This window comes from Aphelocoma coerulescens, chromosome 10, assembly GCF_041296385.1.
Source record: "Aphelocoma coerulescens isolate FSJ_1873_10779 chromosome 10, UR_Acoe_1.0, whole genome shotgun sequence".
In the NCBI taxonomy this organism is placed as follows: domain Eukaryota; kingdom Metazoa; phylum Chordata; class Aves; order Passeriformes; family Corvidae; genus Aphelocoma; species Aphelocoma coerulescens.
Genome location: NC_091024.1, coordinates 299,903 through 325,648, shown reverse-complemented (window position 1 = coordinate 325,648; position 25,746 = coordinate 299,903). Strand labels below are relative to the sequence as shown.

The following is a 25,746-nucleotide window of genomic DNA, read 5'->3' as shown; positions in this document are numbered from 1 at the left end:
TTAAAACACTATCTGCTTTTCCTGTGTAATTTACAAAGGAACTCCTGTGCCAGACAGAGCTTCCTCAGCACGATGACCACCCTGAAATTAGGTCAAGCCCCTCATTCTCCCCAATTCAGCAGCAGAGACAAAGCATTGCAGTAACCACTGATATGAGCTGGAGTCAGTAGCAGCAATGAACTTAACTCCTATGCTCTATGATGTTCAATAGTCCATATAATCACAGCACATCTTCCCTTTACTGTAGAGAATTTCATTTCTGATCAGGGAGAAGTTTCATGGCAGAAAAAAATAGAAACAAAGAATGCTGTTTACATTTAGCAAAAACTTACTACACTTTTATTAGATGGGAACAACAAAGAGTATAACTCTGAGTATATATCCTTCCCTGTCAGACGGCAATAAACAGAACTTATACACAAAAGTTGTTGGATAAATTGAATCTCTTTAAAAAAATAGAAATAAAAAATAAATATAAATAATAAATAGAAAAATGCTTATAAACAGCTTGCAATTTTGGCAAATGCTGTTATTTGCACTGGCTAGCTAAATAGTCTGTGAGAAGAGGTTACATCTTTGTTGAATGCTCCAAGTCAGCTATTGAGGCTAGTGCCAACTAAAAGAGTCCTGGCCGAATGCAATGCCTAGAATCAGCTTACTGAAACACAGACCAGGTTTAAAATCCAGCATGTCAGACATTGCTAATAGAAACAAACACACTTAACTGGAATATTTAGAGAATAACATCTGCTTTTGTGCAGAGAGCAAAGTGAGCACAGAGGAGAAAACAATTTGCCAAACAGAGGAGGAAAGTCTGGAACAGTATCATTATCTACAGTAGCAACTTGTATCTGGATGACAGTGTTAAATAAAGTATCACTGAAAAAGAGATACCAAAAAGCCAAAACAAGAGACATTGCAATAAAGCAGAGAAGGAAGGGCAGATTTGAAAGAAAAGGACCTGTGCAACAAAGACTTTGCTATTCTAAATCAGACCTGCCACCTAGAGAGTCCTTTGAGACCTTTACACTGTAAATTATTTAAACAGACTGATGGAGGATAATTAGCACACATCTATATACCAAGGTGACTGTGACTAACCATAAGGAAGAAACAAAAGAAAAGAACCAAAAAGCCTCTTCAAACCATCTTGGAAAGGAGTTATAGCAGGAGGAATAGAGTTCTAGATTAATTTTGAAATTCCATTATGAGAATACTTTCGTTATTTCTTTAGCCTATAAATAGTAGGCAAGCAGTGAAAGAGACTTATCCCATTCTTTCTGCCCACACTCCAAGCTCACAAATAGTTTGTTGTCAGAACACTTTTCCAGAAATTAAAAATGGCTTCTGAACTCATCAGTAACAGCACAGCAACTTTCACTATGTAAAACTATAGTTAGACAATACCATAATACCAGAAAAAAAGCTAAATTTTGGGGATGTAGGCACACCCCCCAAAACCATTCATATGAGTTGACTCTTTCCAGTCAGAGGTAAAAGCAAACAGTGACTTGTTAAAGACTGCAGGGGCACTGCTTACATAATATTTTGAATTTACGTGTTTTATCCACAATCATATTCTTCTGAGGCAAGCAATGTCCCATCATTCACACACAGAAAAACTGAGGGAGTAAGATTAAATTTTTTGTTTAAATTATAAAGTGCAAAGACAGTATCAGAATTGAAATTCAAGCAGCCTTAGATTCCAAACTTATGCTCTAAGCATTGAACCTTGTTTTTTACCCAAGGCACAGCACTTGTCACTATCTCTGTCTGCAGTTATGGGTGTTTACAGTTTGATACAATACAATTACTTATTGACCAAGTAGGAAGACTTCAATCAACTTTTCAAGCAAGACTGTCTTCTGATAATTGTTGATAGTAAGTAAAGAAGCCCATGAATAAGCTACCTCCTTGAAATTTCTAGAGCAGGATACCAATATGAAAAGTAAATCCAAATTGTAGTGAAGGTATCAATATTCAGAGGCAAACAAATCATTAATTCACAATTTGAAATTCATCACTGATGAATATTTCATAGTGTTCCTTTACCTATATATCCAATACATATATCCAAACAAATCAAAAACCCACAACCTTTTGGAGACCTAAAGTTCTTCAATTGACTACAACAACATTGTGCAACTAACAGACACCTTAAATCAAATTCCTGTTAGTTCTTTCTGTGTGATATAAGCAACAGGTAAATGTAATAAATATAACTTCTGGGCTTCTCATTACAATGAGAACAAAAGCATGAGGCACTTGGGAGCACTGTTGGCACAGACTACTAAAGTGGACCTTAAATGTACAGTTCAGCCTGAGGGCTCATAGGCAGCTCCTAATGGGAAAAAAAAATCCAGAGAAACCACACAACTGAACAGGCAACTTAATTAGAAAAGCAAAATCTGAAGCTCTTTGTTCCAGTCCAGAACTTTCTACAACTACTACTTTTACCCTGCACCACTTTGCTAAGAGAAAGCTGTGATGCTATATACCCACACATAATGATCAGCGGTAAAATTTGCTTTTCTGTCAACTGGAAAAGCAGCCTAAGATTTGATCACAATACCAGGATTGATAAGAAGCAACAGCAGGAATCAGTCCTTAGCATTGTTTAAAGCTATGTAAATTAATTCTCCTTTTTACTGATTTTTCTGTTGATTTAGTTATATATGTTCAGCTCATCTCTTTCCTTTCACTATTAATCAGAAAGGTATTAACAACACTTCTGAGTTTTCACCATTAAAAGCAGGCATCCTTTATGTTTTCTGAAACACTAATTTTTTATTCCATGTGAAAATACATCATATCATCTGTAAGTATTTCAATTTTTCTGACACAACATGGAGAGAGACAACCTTTTTTTTTAAAAGGTGTAATTCAATACTTTTATGCCATTTCTCTGCTAAAAATGCAAGAACTACTGCTGGAACTAAGAGGTGTTGCATGCACCATCACCATCAATAATTCCTGCAAGACAATTAGCAGTATTTTGTCCTAAACTGTGAATAACAAGATTACAAGTACTTAATTAGTGCACAGCTTCACTAAGACATTAAAAAATAACTTACATTTAATACATTTAAATGTTTTTTAAGCTTTTGATGTACACTTCACCTAGAATCTAGAGTTGCACAGCTCTACAACGATTCTCTGTTTTAAAGGCATCTAGCAGAAACAGCACTCTGCAAAAAAAAAAAAAAATAAATCTCATGACACTGTAGGAACCAGGAGTTGTTCCCTAGATATAAAATAGTTCACAAATAAATTACAGAATAATTAAAAATACCTGTGAGGTTTTAGGTCATTTTCAGGTATTACTTAATTTGACCAAATTCTAATACTTCTATATTTGCCATCATTAGGTATCACACAGAAAAAATTCAGTTACCCCCAAAAGGCTGAATACTCTCCAAAATTCAAGGAACTATTTAAATTCATTAGGCTACAAGTGCAAATTGGCATCCAAATTTAAAATTAAAAGCTGCCAAGATTTTAATTCAGATTTAACATGTTCTCTGATCTATGATTACACTGAATTTTAAATTAAGTTGCAGACAGTTGTGTAAAATATCTTCTTCCAGAAAAAAAAACAAGGAAGAAAGGATTATGTGTTTATGTTTATGGTTTAGTGTATAACTTTTTACAGCTTTTGATTTGGGGATTTTTGGGGGGGATTGTTTATTTATTTTAGCAGTTAACATGTAGAACAACAAATAGCATATCTGGTACAGATATACCTTGCATAGGTCAGCTATTATTTGTAAAAATGCAATCAGAGGTAGATATTTTTACTGCAAAGGGATTGCCAAAATAGATAAGGCACAGTAGAATAAGGGGAAACAGAAGCAGAGACTGGTGCCTAAGCTCATAACATAAACCCAAGCCAGAACAGGAACAGAGCCAGAGTTCTGAATGCCAACCCCACCACCCCTCCACAGGTTATGAGCTTTGCAATCAGCTCTTCTGCAGCATTATTCTGACTAACTAACCCAGATATTGAGGGGGCTTCTCTTCATTGCCATGTGATCAATGCAAACTATAACTATGAAGCTGCTGCTTAAAATTATTTGGGAACATAAAGCACAGGCAACTAAGGGTAATTTGGAAATATCACTAAGCATTTTTTCAAGCCCACACGCACAATCATAGGGCTATTTGATAAATCTGTGTCAGTGTTCAAACTGAAAAAATAGAGCCTGCAAGTCTTATTAACCTAAACTCTTCCCAAACCAATTTCGTGTTTCTTAACAGAAGAGAACCAACTGGAAACCAGTCTCCCCTACAAGTCTAAAAGCCCCTAAGTCCAACCAAGGCAACTTTATTGTTAATCTTGAAATTGTCCAGTAATTAAGTTATAATGAAATATTAAACATTTTATGGCATAGATGATCTGTGAGTTTTGGAGAGTGGGAGGCAAGTCTACTGGACACTGAGGACTCAAGGCAATTCTTTTCATTAAAAATATATAATTTTTAGTTATTACCCAGGAGGTACTCTTATGTTATGAATTAAACTTCACAGAAAATTACTTAGATTAAAAATAGCATTTCTTCAATCATTGCTGAAGTAATGAATTCCCATTGGATGATCCTAGAGTAGCAGAATAAATATGTATGAAAAAGAAGCAAAGGCTGCACTCTCTCAAGGTTATTCTGTCAGCTGGCAAGAGTCACACAGCACAAAAAAAACCTTTTCAAAAATGAGGTGCATTTGAGCACTAGCTTTTAACTATCAAAGTAGTAAATGTCTACACTTGAAAAACTGACATAAGTACTATTTAATTAGTTTGGCTTTTTTCACAAAATATATTTGAAACGTAACTAGTTTTTACACAAAGTGGATTAAGTCCATTTTAAGAAGGCTGCATGTGTAATGTGGTGTCTGGGTACAGTTATTTTAGAATAAAAACTTGGAAAAGAAATAAACAAATTTTAAGTACCAGTCAATCCGAGGACTTGAGAAAGAAAAGCGACCCAGAAAGGAAGAAAGTTCAGTTTGAAGCTTGTCAGCAAAGTTATATACAAAACACATTCACTAAAGATATCCTATTTCCAACTGTATTTAATTATTTAGTATATAGCTAGCTTTAAAGTCTTGACTACACCTGAATTTCTTCTCTAAGTAATAATTCAGATTAGTTACTCAGGGATACTGTTCCAAAATATGCTCAAGAATAACCCTGAAGGAACTCTACATCTGCCTGAAAAGAAGTATTTCTGGGGGAAAAAAAGAGCTCAGTTTTAAATGCATTTGCATTATGTCCCTCCTTACAAACTCATTAATTATCAGGAGTCAGAAACACACAGAGTGCTCCTACCAGACACACAAATCATAAATCTGACAAATCTTGTTTGATTGTAGTGAAGGTTACAAGTGCCAGATTCCGTTCTTGGATAAAGCCTCTCCTGCACTCACAGTTGCTCGTGCAGTTTGGACAACACAGGTGAGCCCCAACAGCCAAACCTGCAGTGCTGAAGAACTGCAATTGAAAGGGTGGAACTGGATACATTCCTGAACACCTATTGGACTTGAAAAATCAAAATCACCATCACCTGCGTACAGAAAAATGCATTCTGAAAACCAAGCTCAGCTAAAGAGAAATTCATACAAACATTCTAGGAAACAAAAGAGAAACAACAAAATTATCAGAAACACATAAAAAAGTTAAAAGAAAAAAAAAGCACCCTCATTGCCTTGACTAATTAATAATATATATTATATCTATTATACATCTATAATTATATGATAATAAATAATATAATAACATATTATAGCATATCGTTAATATATTGACATAATAGTATATTGATAATATAATATCAGGATTAATAATTCGGATTATTTTAATATATTTTAATAGATTACATATTCATCTATAGATATTTGCTAAGTTTACTACTAGAGTCTAAAAATACTAATTCAAAAAGGGGAAAAAAATTATCAGCCTATAATGTTCAAATGGGCAACTCTCTTCTTCAAATTAGATCTAAAATAGCAAAGGCTCTAAATATAGAGCGGTTTTTTCCTTCATTAAATATTGTGCTTAATTAATATTAAAATACAAAATGATGCTATAATTTCCCTGACCCTCTCTAAATATTCAGCAACACAATTACTTCCTAATCGTTTAGAGAGTACCTAATCCACACATCTACCACTATAGCCTCTAGCCATGAGGTTCTCCTTTTGTTGGATTTTAGCTTAGTAAAAAAAAAAGGTTCATCATTTCTTCTTTTCAGCTAAGCTGCCATTAGGTCATGCATCAGTTTCCTTTAATCACAACAACACAGCATTACCATGTTTTCACAAGGGCTTTAAATTCTGGCTCAGCTGTGCTAAAGCACTTTACATACCCTTAAAAACCATAAATGAGGCAATACAGACTGTCAGTCTCACACACGTACCATCCTTTTGCTAACAGCTAGAATCAAGAGTTTAGCAGTGCTAACCAAGCCCGTCTACACCAGGAAACACATTCATAATTATCTCACTACTACTGACACAATTTCCCCTCTGACGAGCTTCAGATCAATGGGTAGGTTTTACATTTCCAAGTATAAAGCAGGCATATATGAAGTGCTATTTTGCAGGCATGCTCTCAATTCCTGCTTCCCAGAACAGATTTCGCTGAGAAACGTGCATACAAAACAAATGTACCCGAATCAAGACACTATTCTTGGAATTTTTGCACTGTAACAGGTAAATGTGAAAAGGAAGCGACATTTATAGATTAAATTTACAGGCTAAAAACAAGGTGATGAAACACCACCTAAGGAACTTAAACATTTGTACACCACTGAGAGGTTTTTCTGAAACTGCGTGGCAAATCTCTGAGGAGCACAGAGGAGCTCCTGTGCTCAGATACTCAGTGTTCATAGCACTTACTTAGTGAAGGTTGGCTGGATGTTACCATCTCCATCTGTTAAGGGAAAAAAGTCACACAGATAGGATTTTTTTTATATAAACAGGGCCCATCCTGTTGCTAGTGATGCTTAATTGAATCTTTTTCCATAAGCCTTTTTTCACTTGTATTTCATTTGTCTGCCTTTAAGCTCTTCACTGAAAGAAAACCCTTTCCCTAAATTAACATTTTCAAAGGAAAGAAACTAAACATTTATGAAAGTCAAGCCATTTTTTTAAAATCAAAGACACAGATTCATTCATTAAGTGGAAGACAGAAAGGTGATACTCGTAAGAAAAGGCTGTCACCTTTATTCTATTTACTGACTGAGGGTGCAATGAATGGTGTTCAATTAAAACCACAGAATGAAGGATGTCTTTATGGAAGTGCTAAAAACATTGAGGAGAAGTACTGCAAAGTCAATCACTCCATAGTGGAATCTTTAGAGAGAAGAACAGCTATTTATAGACAGAAATTGATCCAAAAAGGTGGCTCAGCATCTGGCATGGAGTTTGGGGGCATAAAAGAAACCAACTCTGTCATTCAGGCTCCCTAAAACAAAACTACAACCCTGTCATTACAAACTTCTTTCCTGGTTGCTGGACCACTGACACATTGTTAGACCATGTCTAGACATCCAAAACTTACCAAGGCCTGATTCTTCCATGTTCTGAACTCTAAAAACAGTATGAAAAAGCTGTAAGAGAATAATTTAAATTTCTACATCTCTTTTGTACTCTTCTGTGCTGGTATGGATAACTGTTTTGGTCCAAAGCAACAGGGAATTGTATCCACTTCATGCTTACGTCAGAAGACAAAGGTGACTTTCCAACCTGGACTCAGCTGTCACCTGTCAGCATATCTGTCAGTCATGTCCAGTTTACTGCATTTTGAACAAGTACTCTCTTACCCTGCACTGTGCAAATGGAACTTTATCTTTCCACAGACTCAAGGGACGTTACTTCCTCATTGAATGTGCCACTGATAGAGTTTCACTCCCCATAACCCTGTAAATGCCTTCATCAGCGAACAACTCCACAAGCTAAGCCAAAACCAGTGTGTTCACAGTCCTGGTTATCATCAGGTAAACTGGGTGCACTCTTCAGATGAAAACATGGGGCACTCCAATTACTGCCAGAGGCCAAGGTCACATTCTGCCTACAATAATGTAGTTTGAAAGACAATAGGAATCTGAGTTCAAGTAATTAAACCACCTGAAGATGAAAGGGTCTCCTATAGGTTTCAAAGCAGTGATCTTCGTCTGGTTGAACCAATTTCAAGACATTTTTCATCTACCTGTCCTTGATTGTCTCCCTGTTTGTAGCTGAAGTTTTCCATTAGAAAACAGAATGAATTTCAGTCCTGAGATGAAAACACATTCTGAGAATGCAATTTCAGACTACAAATGCTTCGCTGTGAATGCTGTTGTGGAGTTCCTCACTGGGAAAAGAAGGGACTGTGTGATTGAGGAGAGAAAGTGCGGGCATCTTGCTTTCTATGAGCCACTCAGATCCATTTTGAGCCCATACAATTCAGTCTTATCTTTTCATAACCAGTCCCATATCACTTCAGAACAGCCCTGAAATGCTGCACAATGCTTCTAGATTCAGTCAACCACCAGAAACTGAATGTGCAGTCACTGCCTTAGCTTCCTATCCTCAAACAGCCACTATTTCAGGAAAATTAGGACACACTTCTCTGCAGTGCAGTAGAAACACTGTGCAGTTATAAACAAGGTAATAACGCAGAGATGATGGAGTCGGACATCATTGAGGAGATTAGCTGTAGTACTAATGACAAGAGTAATATACAGAAAATGTTGCTGTGTTGCAATGTGAAGTCCCTACAAAAAGCCAGCTGTATTCTGGCACATCAGTGAAAAAGCACTCGTGATCAGTGCTTAGGTTTGGGTTTTTATGATGCTGAACAATAACATAATGTGTTTCATTACCATTCATTGCTGTGTAATTGCCCCAATTTTCACTGAAAGTCTGGGGATGAGCAGCAGACATACTCATATCATCTAACTCTGTTTCCCCTCACTTTCTGATACAGTTCTCTCTTTTAAGCCCTAAAAAGCAGCTCCGGTCATTTACTGTACGGACAATTTGTTACTTCTGTGACAATAAACAATCCCTATCCTCCACAGACCCAATTTGCTGTGGTAACAGAATATTCATTTTCAGAAGAAGGATTTCTGAACTGCATCAGTCTGAGAACCTCCCAAGAAAAGACACCTGCAAGTCTTCCAAGGTTTGTGATTCTCCTTGATGAAACAGTGGCTCGGGAATATAGCAGGATGAGCCATCCTGTGCCTTTTGAGATTTCTCATTACAATGTTTTAGATCTCAAGGACAATCAAAACTTATGCAAGAAGTTTTATTGTGCATTTTCCAACTCTAAATAAGACAGCGCAAACATAGGGGAAAAAAAAGAAAATCAAATCCAAGAAACCAAGAACTGAATTTTGATAGAGGCAGTCCCAAGGCCTGAACCTCCGAGTCAAGGCAAATAAAAGCCAGATTCAGCTGGATGCAGGAGTCTATTATTAAAGATACCATCAACAAATTTGCCTTACAATTAGATCCTCCAGGGAAGTCGAAGATTAGGAGCTTAGGACTATCCTTCTGTTTGTACTTTATATCATTCAATTTATGATCTAACCAATTCTGGCAAATATTTGCCATTAGAGGTTATATTAGTTGATCTAGAGATCCCATTAATAGAACCGGTTCTTAATTAGGCTCACTGCAACTTAAGAGTTTCACTATCATTTGATATTCTTAAAGTTTGCCCACAAAGAACAAGATTTTAAGCATCAGGTAATGCCACCTGCTTGGAAAAGACCCAGAATATGCAGTACCACTTTTTTTTTCTTTTCTCCTTTCTTTCAATCTAATTTTACATGATTAATCAGATTCACGATGCCTGGCTTTCTAAAAACTGCAAAGCAAAGACATTGCTATCATAAAAGGTACTTTTGAATAATCAGATAAGATTTAGAATGTAATTCATCTTTGTTATACAGATGATAAGCAATTCCGAAGTTGCATGGTTTACTTCTCCTGCATGCTGATTGGCTGTTGTAAAAATAAACGTGTTTTGGAGCATCCAAATATGATGATATAAACAAACATTTGTTGAAGTATAAAAAGGGTGGTATATAACTATTAAAGTACAGTATGTACCCTGGAAACACATATATGTCAGAAGCAGAAGAAGTTTTCTTTTTTCCCCCAAAATATACCTTTTTTTGAAATTCCCCTCAACCTATACACAGTGCAGTTCATCTGACTAATGGGCATTTTAAAAGATGAAACATGTACAGACAAACTTCACATACTTCCTGGAAAGATGTGGGGGGGGAAAAAAAAAAAATCACAAATTTCACCATAAATATCTATAGAAAAAGGCAACCTCAATATCCTGAAACATCTTGATCCCAACTCCTCTCCAAACTCTGTTTCAAAGGTAAAGAGGGAAGAATAAAACTAAGCATTTCTGATAAGCAGAACTTTACATATTAATGATTATGCAATCTATTCAATTCAAAGTTACAATATCTGCTCTAGATACAGACAACATAAAGCTGGGTATTGACAACTCAAGATAAACCACAGCAATATTCAGTGTAGCAACACTGAATGTAGCAGAGTTAGCAGAGTCAGACTCTCCAACAGTGCAGCAGAGGTAATCATTCTGTACATGTAACTGTGCAAACTACCACACACAAAATTATTTCATTTTTTCATACACCTAAACTGTATAATAAGATAATTTATACTCAAACAAACAATATATAAATAGCACTTCCAAGACTATAATTTAAAAAAAGCCAACAACCCAAAGTACCACTAACAAGCAATTGCCTCTATCAGCTTCAGCAAATACTCCTTTATCAGATTGTGAAATACTTACTACTGATGGCTGCCTTTTCTGGGGCTCTCTGGAATCATCACCAAAATGATTGCTTAGGTGAAAGGAACTGTGCTGTGTTTAAAAAAACCCCAAAGTTCTGCTTCCAGCATATTAATACTGGTGAATTAATATTTTTCACTCAATTCACACAATACTGAATTACAAGATGCTCCTGGTCAAAACTCTTCTCTCACAGCACTTGTGAACATTTATTTCATCTCCCCAGAGACCTGTTACCACCTTCCCAAGCTTTCCTTCCTGAGTTTTATTCTTCTGCAAACTTTGGAATTGAGCCGGAGAAGCTAAACAAATTTGGATGCTTTCGCTCTTTTCTCAGTGGCTTTCTGCCTATAAGTATGTGCTCCAGATAGAGGTAACTTTTAACCTCAATTAGTTTGCTGTATTAGCACAAACAAGGATGTGACATAAGGTTGAATAAGCAGAGAAGTGCAGGGAAAATTCATAAACTAGTATTGCTCAAAAGAAATGAAGAAAAAAGAAAAGAAGGGAGGTATGTGTATATATACACACACACTTCATCCACTTATCCTGTCGTTCTCCTGCAATATCTTTCTTTCTTCCCAGGGTAATTATCTGATCCAGTCTCTGGCTCAGGGACTAACAAAAAGGATCATTGGGCTGCACAAGTACAGGTAAAGACAGAGCAGGATTTTCATGCACTTAAAACATCAGAACATGTTTTCATCCTTCACTGATACCTATACCTCTTAACCAAGGGCTGTATTTATCTGTATTGTCAAGCCATATTGTATCCATGACCAATGAGGAAATTAAATTTGCTTGCTAGAACACTCATATATTCTGTTGCTTATTTTTTATTTGCTTTCTTCCCTAATCGAAGTAGAGCCCATCAAATTTGCCAAACAGATCATTAGAATGAAACAACATACACAAGGTTATCGAAAAATATCTTTTCCTTGTTTCCCTTTCTTCCCACAGCAGCATTTATTCTGACACTGTCCTTCTGAATGATGGCAGATGTCTGTGGCCTTGCAAGTCAGCTTCCTAATGGAAGAGAATCCAGAGATGTCAAGTCCGGGTATAATTTAAGTTCTATTTATGCAGGATCTCAGTTCTAGACTTGACACAGAAATGACCAAATTGCCTCTGGGTGATCTATTCCTTCAAGAACAAGCCAAATAGCAGTGGGCAGTGCTCAAAGAGCAGCTCTGCCTCAAGAATTGAATTTAATCAGAACCCTGGTAAGAGAGTGAATTTTCCTGCTACTCCCATAGTTCCTCTCCAAAAGCCTTGTCACTACAGTGAGACTTGCATAATCAACTCTTACAGCAGCACAGCACATCTTCCCAAGACTGAACAGATGCTTGTGGGCTAAGGAAAAATCCTCCTTGAAGACTGCCTGTAACTACTGTCTGTTGACACCTACACAGCCCTGCTCCTCAGCACTGACAGAGACAGCACCAACAGGTCAAGTTGGAGGCTTTGTTGTGCTAGACTTGCTGCAAATACTATACACATGTGATAGTCAACCTCTCTAAACATTCATCCATATCACAGAAGTACCAGCAATTACTCACCAACCACTTGCAGTATAAGGGCACTTTTACAAGGTTTGCATGGAGCAGCTCTTCAGATGTTTTTTTTCAAAGTGGGATTTTATGTTTTTAGATACCCAACACACAACATCCATGCTAAAATTTCAGATTTGTGTGAAGTAATAATTTCCCTCGTTTATTTCAAGCTTGTCTGAAGAGGGGGGTTATATTTATAGCCAAGATTACCAGCCAGTAGCTGAGCTGAAACCTTGGCAGGCATCCATTGAAGATGACAGTGCTCCACTGAGCTATGTTAACAACGACAGCACACAGGGGAAAGAAGCGACCACAGAGGCCGAACAAATCTACTAGATTTTGCTAATCTGATTATATCAAACAGCACATTATAATGGTCTCTATTAAAAACTTTAAAATGCATAAAACTATTTCCTCATGATATGCCAAGTCTAGTCAAATAACTCTAGATCAAGTCCAGAAGGGAAAATCCAAGACATTTCTATCTCTCTACAACTTTATTAATTGGATTTCAGATTTTAAAAGCAATTCTATTTGGTACCTAAAATAATCTGTAGACTAAAATGGTCCCTGAAATGTGATCAGTGAATATATTCATGCTTTTAACTTTCCACATGTGTTAAACATTATTTAACATCCTGCAGTATTATGGAACTAGTAGAGAAAGAGGACAGCACTGAAAGGTGTAACAGCATGCTAACCTTTACAGCTTTAAAAACATTATTAAGAAAGAGGTGGGGAAAACTATCTTCCCAGACATTCCACTGACAATTAGAAATGTGCGCTAAAAAACAGTAATGCTATAGAGCCAGCAGAATCCAGAAATCGATTTTCTAAATTCATTCATTTTCATGTTCACTTCCATAAACATTTGTTACCAACTTGAGTGTTATATGAGCCTCCAGTTCCCAGTGATCCCGTATTTCAGTGGAAATACACATACACAAATAACAAGGTCAAATGAGGAGATAGACTAGAATCATGTGCAGAATTCCTCATGAGTAAGTGATCCCTAGGTTTTCAGTTTTTCTAGACACATCTACATTAGAGTTCCCTTCATGGATAAAAAATCTCATATCTACAGAAATACCCAGTTAAAGTAAAACATAATTATTTAATCTGTTATTTTTCATACTTTGCTATAGAACACATGATCCCCACTACTGTTAAAATTATTAACTACTATTCCCAGCTGATTTAGATTCAAAGCATTCAAGCATGTAAAGCATGATCCATTGTCCTTTCACAGATTATTAAACAAAAAATATTTTAAGAGCCCTGAAAAAAAATCCAAACTCAAATTATATTTAGGATTTGACTTAGAACTATTAAAATCTAAATCACTAGGGCTAAAATTTGGAACATTAAAATAACAGCAATATGTTTAAACATTTCACTCAGTTGTGTTCACTCAGTTTCTGTTTGACACTCTTCCAAAGAAAACAACCATAGGTTTTACTGAACCAACCGTATGATAGAATCAGGGACAGATGGAGAACAAGACTGTGGCAGTGCACTCACAGATGGAGGAGATCGTAGATGATATAATAAAGATATTTTACACTTCTCTCTATTTTCAGTAAACAGTGAAATAAGATACCAAAAGGCAATCATTGTTGGTGGTAGAAGTGACAGTTCCTATTTGTAAAACCATGCTAAAATCTATACTTGAACCACTTCACATTAAAGAAGTATCAATTTCTGAACTGCCTTCATTGCTAATTTCCAAGAGATGAGTTTTAGTAACTACTGGGTACAGTGCCTTAATCTAAACCAATACCAGATGAATTAGGGGTATATTCTCAGCAATTATCTAATCTGGTTGCTCTCAAATGTAGGAATGTCAGCAGTACTGGCCAAAAAGTCAGACGTTCTCAAGAAGTTACATAAACAAAGAATTACTTCTTTAAATGAAGAGATCGTGCGATGCCACGAGATGAATGAAAATGGTAAATTAGTTTATCTCAGCTACGCAGCAAAACTAAATACTTGAGTTGCATCAGTTGTATATTTTAATGTAATATTTTTTCTACATTATATTCCTAGCCACACCCAAGATATTACTGGGAAAACGTATGAAGAAGTTCTCTCACTACATAATGAAAAAAAAATTAACAAAAGTGAATGTGGCTCAAATTATGTTAACAGTAATGATTCTTTCCAGAAAAAAAAAAAAGTGATTATTAATTTATTTCTTCATAAAAGAAAGTAGAATATTCACACAAATATGAACACTTATTAATCTGAGTGAAGCATTAACTTCAAGAAATTGTATTAGCATTCATTCTAGGCACCTCAGCAATCTTCAGATTATGCAGTACTTTTGTTTTAAGGAAAAAAAATCTGTTTTGCTTCCTAACTACAAATACAAAATGCTGTAACCTTGAACTAAGATTCACTAAGTATAATTAAGTGAAGAATTGTAATCTATACATGTTTACTATATTTAATTTAAAATTAAAACAATGTTACTCAGGTTAATTACATAAATATAAGATACATATCAATAGTACAAATTCTGCGGTCCTCTTAATTTCATCTCCTCTAAGAGAACAGAACCTTACCACCTCTATCACAGAACAGAACCTGATACAATAGTAGCAGCTTTTATGCTTCACCTTCCTTTAGAAGGGAATTGTTATTTGCTGCAGTGTCTCTTGTCCAGCTTTTACCTTTATCAGGCTGCATTATTTAGTATTTAGTCTCATCCCAACCCTCTGTCCTTGATTGCATCAAGGATAAATGTCAGATTTTAAATATTTACAGATGTTTATACCAAGGGTCCAACTCTACTCAAAGAGCAGAGAAACATGAATCCTATGAACCCTGAACCACATTGGATTACATGAGGGATCACATATATTGAGCAAAACTCTGTTGACTATAATGGAAGAAAAAAGTTATAGCATCTCAGGTGGCTTCCAATGATTCTGCTGAGACCCACACATTATATATATATGCTACATGAAAAGCACAAAGGAGCCAAAAGATACTTGTTCTTCCTCACGCAGTTGTCAAACATCCTCCTCCTTCCTCATAAAACCTGATAACAGCCAATAGGTATCTACTCCATCTCCTGTGAAATATGGTATCTTAATAATGTTCTTCATTAATACAAGTTTTTCTGAGGAAGAGCATCTCTGGATGGCAGCAGTGCTCATGGAACATCGTGATCGCAGTTTGATATCAGATTTGATGAAACCTTAGCCCCAACCTTGGTTGTGCCTGCATGCCCAAGCAGTGAGGACTGATAGCAGCAGATTTGTAGAGTAAACCCAAAGCCACTAAGGTCCCAACATCCACAAAATATACTCTTCCTAGAATTTTACTTTGTAGCTGTGCTAGTTTTGACTGGGGTTAACTTTCTTCCCAGTGGCTGGTATGGAGCTGTGCTTTGGATTTGTGCTGAACACAGTAGTGATAATACAGAGATGTTTTTGTTATTTCTCAGCAGGGCTCACACAGAGCCAAGTCCTTTCCTGCTTTTCACAGGGCCTCACTGGTGAGGGCTGAGGGTGCATGGGAGGTTATGAGCAGACACAGCCAGGACAGGCGACCCCAACTGACCACAGGGATTTTCCAGGCCATGTGACATCATGCCCAGTATATAAAGTGGGGGGAAGAAGGAAGGAAGGGGTGGACATTTGGAGGGATGCTATTTGTCTTCCCAAGTCACCGCTGCACGTGACAGGACTCTGCCCTCCTGGAGAGAGCTGAACACCTGCCCGCCCCTGAGAAGCGGTGAATTAATTCCCTGTTTGGCTTTTCCTACTAAATAATCTCAAACCATGAGTTTTCTAACTTTTAGTCTTCAGTTCTCTCTCCCAATCCCACTGGTGGGGGAGTGAGTGATTAGTGCCTGGGGCTTAGTTGCCAGCTGGGGTAAAGCCACAACAAAATTTAGACCCATGAACCATCATCCAAAATAATGAAAGTTTAATGTTCCACTTCATAACGTACAGCAAAGAATTGTAATTTGAGATGATCAGGAGATTAATTTCAAAAGTATGACCCATCCAAATTAAAACTCTATTGTAGGCATACCCTTTGAATTCTTATTCCAAAAAATCTAGGCTTCCCATTCTCTGCACTCTTGATATTTGCCTCCTGCAGAACTTGCATAATAAATATAATTTCAAATTGTCTTTCCTTTTCTTAAAACCCCTTGGCTAGCCAGAGGTCCTCAAGACCTGCTATAATAAATAAAGTGGAATATTTATTTCAATTGTTTCAGATGTGTTTTTTAAAACTCATTGCTTTGTTTTAGGGAACAAAATATAAATCCCTGTCAAAAGACACTCTGTATCTTTTAGTACAATTGAGTCATGGCAGTTAATTTTTGGTTCATGTATTGAGATGCTTAAAGTTCTCCAAAATTGCCCAGTTTTTCATGAGATGAAATGACAATCTGATACCATGCAATTTTAACTTATTTGTGCTGCAGAGTTAAACAGAATCACCTTCAGTCAAGATTAGACATAAAAGAAACATTAAACAAATAACTGCAGTGACCCTACCACTCTGACAACTGCTATAATCTCAAGGGGCTCTGTTAAATGAGATTAATAACTATCACTGTTAGTAGTACAGTAGATCCATCTTTTGGGAAAGATCAATATTGCAAACTGAAAAAAGTACCAGTGTGAGGCGGAGGTGCAGAAAAGGGCAGAGAACATGGAAAGACTTGTTATTTCTCATTACATATTGAATAACCTATAACACAGAAAGTAATATGAACAGCTGGATAAGTATGCCATTGTTTTGTCCTTTAGCCTCAAATAAAGTTGACTCATTTATAAGCCTCCTTTCAGTATCATTTTTTTCAGAGATGTCTGCTCTGCCAGGCACTCTCTACAACAATCTCTTTAGTTCAACTAGTGTAACAGGTTTTACCTACAATTGCATATTATGTCAGTGTAACGCAAATTAATTTTTATTATTTCTTATTCGAAAGACATATTCCCAGGAGACAGACACTCACTGCTTTCATCACCAATATAAATGGCAAGAATTAAGCTTTAAATTTGTCTTTATAAAAATTTTTGTCTTAGAAATCTTTAAAAATCAACTTTTATTTTAAAATAGGATGTTACTCCTTGATTTATATTATGAAAGCAGTAACTAATTTTGGTAACAATAAACAGACTTACATAACGTACAATATGGATCACTATAAGTAGCTAATAAAAATTCACAAATATTCATGAACCAAGTGAAATAGTAAAACCTTGATCAGCTATTCTGCTGAAACCTATTCACAGTGATTCTTAAAGCTAAACAGGTCATTTTTCCAACAAGCAGTGTTGATGCCTATACGTATTATAGAGCCTTCATGGCTTTAAAACATTCTATATCACATTTTCTGCAACAGAATTTGACTTTTTAGTCCTAGACATCATAAACTATGATTAATCAGCAGCTAAAATTATGGAAAATGCTATATTGTTTAGTAAAGCTTCATGTCAGAGAAGGAACCAGCTCTGAAAATAGAAGATAAATGTAATAAACATAATATTAAAATTTATTAGCAATTAGCAATTGAAGGCAATAGACAATTCAAGATTAGAGGTACTCCAAGTTCTCCAGCTGAAATGATGGAGCTTAAATACAGGTAATAAAGGCTAAAAGCAAAACCATCCCAATTGACATTTTACCTTATACACTTGTTTGTGTTACTGTAGAATAATCAAATACCCAACTATGAGCAGTCATGTTTCTATGTGACAAGTAAAGAGCTTACTCCCATCTTCAATTTATTCCCCCTGTATAAAACAGCAGCTGTCTCCCAAGACTGAAATCAGTGCAGAACCATTTGCAAGCACTTGGAAGCTAAAACTGATAACATCACACACATCTAATTGTTTAGTGGAACCAAATGTATTTCTCATATTGCTACATTTCAAATGGATCGATTACCTCACCTAATGTGCCTTTTCAAACTGAAAACTGATCTTGCGTCTTTCCAAGTCCCACATCCATTTGTTTGTGTCATATAATGTTCAGTACTTTGGATGATTTATAGGTAACAAGAGGGAAGCTGCACTATGTTTTGCCAGACTAAAAGAGGAGTTCAGAAAGCAGCAGCTGCTAAGCATGTTCCCATCCTTTTTACTTCATCAAGACTTTAATGTAAAACTTCCAAATTAAACCAATCATTGAGTTCTATACACTTAGAGTTCCCAAATGGCCATCTTCTAAACAATAGCTTTGTAGGTCACAATGTTGGTAGAAAAACTATTTATTATGGTACCATTCCCTTCTAGTGTGATGTAATTAACTGCAGATCCAATATATTAACAATGCACCAGGAGTTAGCTACAATATTCATCTTATAATGCCACTCTATTGATAGAACAGCTTTTCCTGCTACACTAAAAATTCCAATACTGCACTTAATGAACCTAGGTATAATGTTTAAAGTAAATAAGCCCTTTTACTCTAATAGGAGGGAAAGTATTTACATGTGGATGAGGTACAATAAAGCAACCTGTTCATAGGCTTTTGTGCAATTCCTCCATGCAATTACTTCAGCCTCAGAACTACAAGTGTAAAACCCCCAAATTAAATACAATTAGTTCCATGGATTAACTTCACACCAATGACACTTTAATACTCCCAGACAACTAAAGTCCCCTCTCTTGCTAGTGTTCACATAGTTTTATAAAGCCTTTGGACTAGATCATTCTGTCTTCCTCTCCCATGCTATACACATTTATTCTTGGCACAAGAATATTTCTCTCTGTTTGAATTCTGGGACTCACCTAAGTAGTACTGGAGCTGTAAACTGGTTACTATTGGGTGCATGTAGGAAAGGACAGCAAGTAAATCACTCAGGACCAGACACTCTGGGTGTAAGGAGCTCATCTCCTGCTAGGATGACCATATCCCACAAACAGCTGAGAACTCCAAGGGTTAATCTTAAGTATTCAAGTCCCCTACCTCATCCAGTGCATAATCTCCTCACCACCATGGGCACACAAAGAGAGGGATAGTATAAAACCACTACCATATGTTTCTGATTCAGGATGTAAAACACTCCAGGGCATGTCTGAAAGCAGATGGACCTCTGCAGAGAGCATCTAAATCCAGGGCACCCCCAGGGACCCTCCAAGGACGGCATTGTACCACAAGATATTATTTCCTTGAAAATGTAGGGGGCAAAAGAACAAGAGATCTGACAAAGTATTTTCCATGGCCCATCAGGCTACAATCAAATAAAATTCCATCATACAAATAGGAAAGTGGTCACTTATATATGTGATAAACTCTCAGCTGGATTTCAGATCTGGGGCTACAATAGTTAATTTCATGAAGCCATCAGATTACTATTCATTGGCAGCCAAAAATGACTAAATTGAATCTCAGGCAGTGTTAAGAAAGAAACAAAGACCAAAACACCATTATGCACTTCATGGCAGACTCATCTTAAACACCATCAACTTTGGGTTTCCCTGCCCTCAAAAAGAATAGAATAGAACAATAGAAAGCGCAGAGCAGGCTGACAAAAATTAACAAAGACATTAAACAGTTTCATATTAGACTCAAAGGCTCCTCAGTCAAGATTAAGGAAGAATTTTGATAGAAGTCTATAAAAATCGAGGGTGTCATGGAAAAAAAGCATAACAAATGACAGGCAGATAGCAGGTTACAAACAAAAAATATGTGGTCCTTCACAATATTTAGGAATTACACTTAGGATTAAAAAAAATGGACACTATCTTCATTTATAGGAATTTCTTTTTGTTCAACATCTTGAGTGAACCTCAGAGAAAACCAAATCAAGTAAAGCATGACTGAGTTCAACAGGCAATCATAAATCAGTAAAATGAGGATTCCTTTAAAAATAGGTCAGGATACATCACAATATTAATCCTTCTCTAAGTACAGGTTGCTTTATCTACATTCTTTTTTCTTAAATTGCAGATGCTTTCAAGCACCATATTAGTGTCTAAGCAGTTCAAACAGCACAGAACTCTTGTTCGGCATTGGAAGGTTTTCTCATATTTTCCTAAACAATGGGAAAGGAGATGTATATACACACTACATCAGGAGTTACCAATGAAGCAGAATAAATGGGTCACACAGTGTTTTTAAAAGTCTGTTACTGTGAAAATATATGTCCACTAATGGGATGTAAAACCAGGTTCTCAGTAAGTAGGTCATGCAGCATTTTTATAGACTATTAGAACATACACATGCATACTAATGGAATACAAAACTGGATTCTGTAAAAGTAAGAAGATTAGAGAGACCAAAAAAATCCTGTGAGAGGGATGGGTCTGAGGAGGTTGCTCTATTAGACAGCTGTATATATTTGTCAGGGATAATCTGTTTCCTGAAATATTTCTGTCTCTTTTCTTACAAAATTGTTTGGAACAGCCTCTAGGGGAACTGTGCTTCTGTTAGCTCAGAGCAATAAAAATATAGTTCACTTTTAAAACTGGACATTAAAAAGTAATTCTGCCTCCAGAGAGCACTACCTTAAGCAGTCCAAAAGTTGAGGAAAGGAAGCTAGAAGATGACAGAAACAAAATCAAGCATAGTTATGTTTAAAGTTATCATTCATTCTCCTATAATTTTGTTGACAGACTAAGCTTACATACAAAAATAAAAAACACATTGAACTGGCATGATGTATAAGAAAACTACAGCAGCATAATATAATGGATTTAAAGCAACATGACTAAAATATAAACACCTGTCTACTTTTGTTTAGGAATTCAAAATATTTATCCTAAATGCTCATTTGAGACCAACCAGACAAGTTCATAATTTCTACTCGTAAGAGTGATTTGTCACAGCAAAATCAAGATAGTTGAAGCAAAAGATTTCTGACAAGTGAAAATACGACATCAATTTAAGCAGCACATTATACATCTCAAAAGTGAAAATGCATTGATCTGACTAGTTATAACTTTATGTACCAGATAAAGTCAGCACTGAGCTCTAACTACTCCAGAACCTGAACACATTCACAGTTTAAGTGTGTATTCAATTGTTGAGTATCTTGGCCTTGCAGTAATAATTAATTTTTTGTGAAAGTAGGCTGCCCTGAATGAAAAGCAAGAATTCATACAGCACATTCTTCATCCTTCAGCACAAGAGGTTTTCTGAGATCCCCTACCTCTCCCTAATTTGAGAAGCACAAGCTCCTTTAACAATGACATCACATTATGACCTGTCATTCATGTGATGTTAATGCCAGCAAGATAGCACATCTGTATCTTGCCAGATTCTTGGCAGCCCCACTTCTGATTTGAATCATGTGCCTTGCAAATGCACTCAGCAGAGGCTCGAGGGTGTCTGCCTGACTGCACCCACACGGCCAGGGCAGGACTTTTAATACAGTCAGAGCTGAATGCAAACAGATTTTTTGGAGTTGTCGCTTACAAAAAGCAACCAAATAAGAGCAGCTAAAGTTCCCATCACTGTTGTTCTGGGTTTCTGTTTTCCTTGGATTATTCTCTCATCCCGACGCTCTTACACTACCACCAACCAAACAGCACAGCCAATGCAACTGCAGCCTAACAGAGGAATTACTATTACAGTTACAAATCAGAGTGATGTCAATAAGGGGGACCATCTCAGAGGCAGCAAGAGTAGAAGATAATTAAGTTTTCAATCCCAGAAGCCGCTACAGATTTCCAGGGGAAAAAAAAAAAAAAATTAAAGATCAGTTAAAAGCTATGAGGTGATAATTTTTATCACAAGCACGGAAGGCTGATTCTGTACCAACAGATCATAACCTTCATTCATTCAGTACCCTTTCACTTCTTCCCTTGGCTAATGGAAACTACAGCTAAGATGCAGCACAAACTGTAACAAAGAAGTCTAATTAAGACCCTCACAGAAAGAATTCAGATGAAACAGATTGAGAGGATAGAATCTAAGTTTTACTTCTTTTAGGGAAAGTTGAAAAGTGCTGACACAACCAATTAATTTTATTAATATATAATGTTTATTGATAAACATAGCCATTAAACTGAGCAGTGGCAGCTTTAGTTTTCCATTGAAATTAATAAATTAGCACACTATCTGAAATTAAGCTGGCAGTTACATTTTTACAGTTAGCTGTTTCAGCTTACAAAGTCACATCTCGTTTAAATGGTTGTCCCATATTAAGTGCAATATTTAGACATTATAATGAACTGAAGATTTATCACTATCTTTACCAAACATTTCTAGATCAAAACTTAGACTAAAAAAGTTACTCTAATGGGTCTGGTGAGACTTCTGTTCCTGCTATCCCCCAGTTCACAAGAACTTATGGTATTTTATGTCACAAGCTAGGATAAAAGCTGGAAAATGTAGCTCTCTAAATAAATAATTCCATCAGTAAACTATTGAATCTCAAACAATTCCCTCAATAGGTTTGATTTGTACAGAAACATAAAACTTTCAGCGGGTATGGGATTCATTTTGTTTCATGTCCCCCTCTCTCTCTCGAGGACAAGGGGCTCAGTCTCACCAGATTAACCCCGCAGAGGATGACTCCTACCACAATCCCATTTCCTCTCTCCTAAAACTCTCCTCTCCTACATGGAAAATAGGAGTGAGGAAATCTGTGGCTTAGCAGAGCCCATGAGGTACAGACTGGGCAGGTGCCTCTTCCCCTCTGCCACCTCCCTCAGCTGCTCACCGTCACCCCACAGGTAGCTCCTCCCCAATACTGTTTTCCCCTTTTCAGGGCACATCCCAGTTCTACTGAACACATCCCTCTTTTAGGGGACACCCCAAACCAGACCAGGTATGGTGATGGGCCTGCCAACATCTCCTCCTACAGCAAGTCTGTCTTCTTGTTCTGATTTATAGTTTCTCCCTTGTCACATGAAAATCAGCATTTCTAATTAGCAATATCAACTGGGGAGGTTGCTTTTTTTAAGTCCAGAAACAAGTGCAAAGAAAGATAACACACTGAAATTGTACAAGCTCAGTGTGCAAAAACAAGCAGAAATCACTGAAAACAAAACAACCCTTAGATAAAATAGAAAGAATTATACGAGGAATAATATGTATCCTCTCAAAACTCATCTTGTGATGTAGCTTGCAAGATTATAGTCTATATATAATATTCTAGAATTAGAAAGCATAGCCTTTAAAAACAAATTTTTTGGCAACTAGAAACCCTAAAACAAGTTTTAAAAACCCAATGGACCATTCAGGCACCTGTATGATGGTCACTATAGGTAAGTAATTTCCTGTAATTTAATTTTTTCCACCAGAAAACAATCCTTTAACAAGCAAAGGCCCAGCAGTGTTCAGGCAATAGAGTAAGAAAATTTATAGTCTACATTCAAAATGCAACTTGCATTGCCAGAACTTACTGACCTGCACCCAGGTCTAAGTTAATTTCAGCTCTTATCACAACCCATGGGGAAGAATTGTAACATGCCATCTTGTTAAAAGAAAGAAAAAATGCATTCTGTTCTGTATCTGGATGTTCAGGAGTTGGTTTCACTTACTTCTGGTCAGCTTATGACCCCTACATCTTCCCTGCAGGTTTGATTTCGATCAAATTCCCAAAGTAAGCCACTTCACAAAGGTTCTTGACTTTCAGGAGCTATAAAAAAAACAAACACCAACTCCTAGTGTTTGCAGAAACAGAACATTTTCATATAAAATAACCTTCTCATTTCTGATGCTTTCACCCTGAGCAGCTTGCCTTAGGAATCCAAGGAGACAAGTGTCCATTCAAATCTCTCTTTTTATTTTATATTTTGGGTTTGGTCTGACACAAAGTTGTGACATGCCAAGAAACACAAATTTTCATATTATTTCTAGTTTTTAAAAATCCAGAAATAAAAAGGAAAAAAAGTTCAAAATTCACTGTAAGCCGTCTGCATGGAACACTTCCTCACCACAGCTAAGGCAATATGAACAGCATGTCAAACAATGTTAACATTGTAGCAGCTGATCACAAATAAAATTAAGGTGTTCTGAAACCACCACCAAATGTTTTGCACAGTATTCTGTAGTAACATGTGGGTTCCCATTCACTCTGCCAAACCATCTTCCAGGGTGAGTGGTGCTGTAAAAGAGCAGGAAGTGTTCCAGATCCTGGATGTACAAATTCTTTTTCATGCTGAAGGATTGGAGAAAACTCTTCTAGGAAATAATTTTTATCAAAATCGCACTAGATTAATTTTATAGAGTCATATTAGCCATACTCTAGATTGTGTTTCTGAACAATTTAAAGTAGACCATTATAAAGGGTTTTGTTTCTCCTTCTGAATTGTAGGGTTTTTATCCACCCTTACGCATGGACTGTGTGAAGGTGACCCTGAGGCTCATTGGCAACAGGTGAACAGCCCTTAATTCTCATGGGTGCACTTTGGAAACACAGCAGAAACATAGCGTGTGTGGAAAACCTCTGTCAGACTCATTAGGCAATTAATGATTTCTCAGAGGAATACAGCAACCACTCTTGCAGTAGCACCCTTAAAAAGAAGTACTCTTCTTAGAGATGTGCTGCATTGCTCTGAAATTCCCTATTTCATAAGCTGCCTCAAGGGAGGAGTTAACTTTCCATTATGCATTAACTTCTGATCAGGTTCTCTCAGCATCAAGTAGCACTTCCAAGATCTCACTGGGACTTACCCTCTATCTCAAAGATCGTTTCTTTAAAGACATTTTCATTTTAGCTTTATTTTGCTTTTTTTGGTCTGCCTGAAAATAATCTTTCTTGGGCAAATACCCTTCTTTAAACATACACAATGCTAAAAATCTTGCTAAGAGTAAGATATAAAGTAAAAACAAAATAAAATTTCAGTCTGAAAGAAAAAAAATGACCCTATACAAACACAAAGAGAAAAAAAGCAAGCATTCTCACCCCCCACATTTTTTCCAAATTTGCATTCATTGAATAAATACAAACCAAACTTATAAGTACTACCACACCAGCTTTGGGTACTGAATGGGGAGGGGGTGATAGGAACTGGGTTTTGTTTTGAAGGAAGGAGTTGGGGTGTTAGCTGACTTTGACTGAATATCATATGGGAATTACAAAGTCAATTTGCAGGAAGTACCCAGTGGGTCTGCTAACCTAGAACACTGACCTTGAGTTTTTGCAAAAGATGAATTTCAGAAAGTCTCACTGTACCTGCAAAAACCGTCATTTCAACATTAAATCTCTGAAGTTCTTAGCCAAGAACGATTGCATTGCTCTTAAACCCAGAATAATTGGTTATAAGAATGTAAAATCATGCAAAGGCCAGTTACTCTCAACAGAAAAATCTCACTGACCTTGCTAATTAAACTAGCAAGAAATAGTATCTGACCCATGTTATTTTAGACAAAGAAGTATATTCTACTCTGGTGACCACCCATCAGGTTCCTCAGCATGAAAACACTTCCAAAGAGTTCAGCTCA

At 36.5% G+C, this 25,746-nt stretch overlaps 2 long non-coding RNA genes across 3 annotated transcripts in view; both read right to left on the bottom strand.

The window, feature by feature from the left end:
* The window catches only part of LOC138116301 (uncharacterized), a 53,319-nt gene that overhangs the window by 23,738 nt on the left and 3,835 nt on the right, over positions 1 to 25,746 (bottom strand). The window lies entirely within an intron of this gene.
* LOC138116302 (uncharacterized) lies at positions 2,903 to 25,479 on the bottom strand. The gene is made up of 3 exons (XR_011154100.1): positions 25,434 to 25,479; positions 23,841 to 23,938; positions 2,903 to 3,188 (listed from the first exon to the last, which is right to left on the bottom strand). It is a non-coding gene; the product is annotated as an uncharacterized lncRNA (long non-coding RNA).